The 1753-nt window shown below is 47.1% G+C and overlaps 1 protein-coding gene across 1 annotated transcript in view; it reads left to right on the top strand.

Moving 5' to 3' along the window:
- GLOD5 (glyoxalase domain containing 5) overlaps nucleotides 1–1753 on the top strand; it is a 12352-nt gene that overhangs the window by 6881 nt on the left and 3718 nt on the right. The window lies entirely within an intron of this gene.

Genomic DNA, 1753 nt, shown 5'->3' with positions numbered 1-1753 from the left:
CGAGGCTGAGGTGAGTGGATTGCCTGAACCCACGGGTTCGAGACCCGCCTGGGCGGCGAGACCTCATCTCTACAATAAAATCAAAAAATCAGCCAGGCGTGGTAGTGCGCACCTGTAATTCCGGCTACTCGGAAGGCTGAGGCGGAAGGATCGCCGGAGCCTAGCAGGTCGAGGCTGCGGTGGCCGGGAGCGGCCACTGCTCTCCAGTCTGGGCGACAGAGTGAGACTCCGACTCAAAAAAAAAAAAAAAAAAAAAAAAAAAAAAAATATATATATATATATAAAAAACTTAACTCCCGTCGGGCATGATGGCACATGCCTGGAATCCCAGCACTTTGAGAGGCAGAGGTGAGAGGATTGCCTGAGCCCACAGGTTTGAGACCAGCCTGAGTAACTTGGCAAGACCTCGTCTCTACAGTAAATTAAAAAATTATCTGGGTGTGGTAGTGCACACCTGTGGCTCTAGCTATTTGGAAGGCTGAGGCAGAAGGATTGCCTGAGCCCAGCAGATTGAGGCTGCAGTGGCCCTGAGGCGCATGCCACTTTACTCCAGCCTGGGTGACAGAGTGAGATTCCAACTCAAAGAATAAATAAATAAAATAAAACAAAACTTAACTCCAAAAATAAAAACATAGGAAATATGAGAGAAAAGATAAAAGGATCAATAGAAGAGATTCTAAACTCTGAGTAGTGGAACTTCCAGAGAAAGAATGGAGGAAAAAGAGGGAAGGAAATTATCATAGAAATAATGCAAGATAACTTTTCAGTCTTTATAGGAAAGGGTTAACTGAGTATCCAGCACACTGACACATAGATCCTTAGGGCCAGGCTGGGTGGTTCACTCCTATAATCTCAGCACTTTGGAAGGTTGAGACGGGAGAATTGCTTGAGCCCAGGAGTTTGAGACCAGCCTAGGTGACATAGTGAGACCTCATCTCCACAAAAAATTTTTTAAAACTTGCCGAGTGTGATAATGCATGTTTTTAGTTCCAAATGAGATGTGGTGAGCCATGTTCAAGCACTTTGGGAGGCAAAGAAGCAGGAAGCAGGAAGATCACTTGAGACCAGGAGTTTGTGGCTTCAGTGAGCTATGACTGCACCACTGCACTCCAGCCTGGGTGACGGAGTGAGACCCTGTCTCAAAAAAAAATTATAGCCGGGCTCGGTGGCTCAGCCTGTAATCCCGCACCTTGGGAGGCTGAGGTGAGTGGATTGCCTGAGCCCGCGGGTTCGAGACCCTCCTGGGCAACTTGGCAAGACCTCATCTCTACAATAAATCAAAAATCAGCTGGGTGTGGTAGTGCGCGCCTGTAGTTCCGGCTACTCGGAAGGCTGAGGAGGAAGGATCGCCGGAACCCAGCAGGTCGAGGCTGCGGTGGCCAGGAGCGGCCACTGCACTCCAGTCTGGGTGACGGAGTGAGACTCCAACTCAAAAAAAAAAAGAAAATTGTAAAAGAGCCAAAAGAGGAACTAAGAATTATGATAGAATTCTATTGCAATAGGTAGTAATGTGGATGAGCTATATCCTCACTTATCATAGTAGGGAGATGATAGAAAATGTCTAAAGTTACTCAATCAAGAAACCACCATAGGCCAGGCACAGTGGTTCATGCCTGTAATCCCAGCACTTTGAGAGGCCAAAGCAGAAGGATTGCTTGATCTCAGGTGTTCAAGACCAGCCTGGGCAAAAAAGTGAGACCTGATCTTTTTTTTTTTTTTGAGTTGGAGTTTCACTCTGTCACCCAGACTGGAG

This window comes from Carlito syrichta, unplaced genomic scaffold, assembly GCF_000164805.1.
Source record: "Carlito syrichta isolate Samal-C Ts95f unplaced genomic scaffold, Tarsius_syrichta-2.0.1 Scaffold312193, whole genome shotgun sequence".
NCBI lineage: Eukaryota > Metazoa > Chordata > Mammalia > Primates > Tarsiidae > Carlito > Carlito syrichta.
This window is presented reverse-complemented; position numbering and strand designations above follow the sequence as displayed.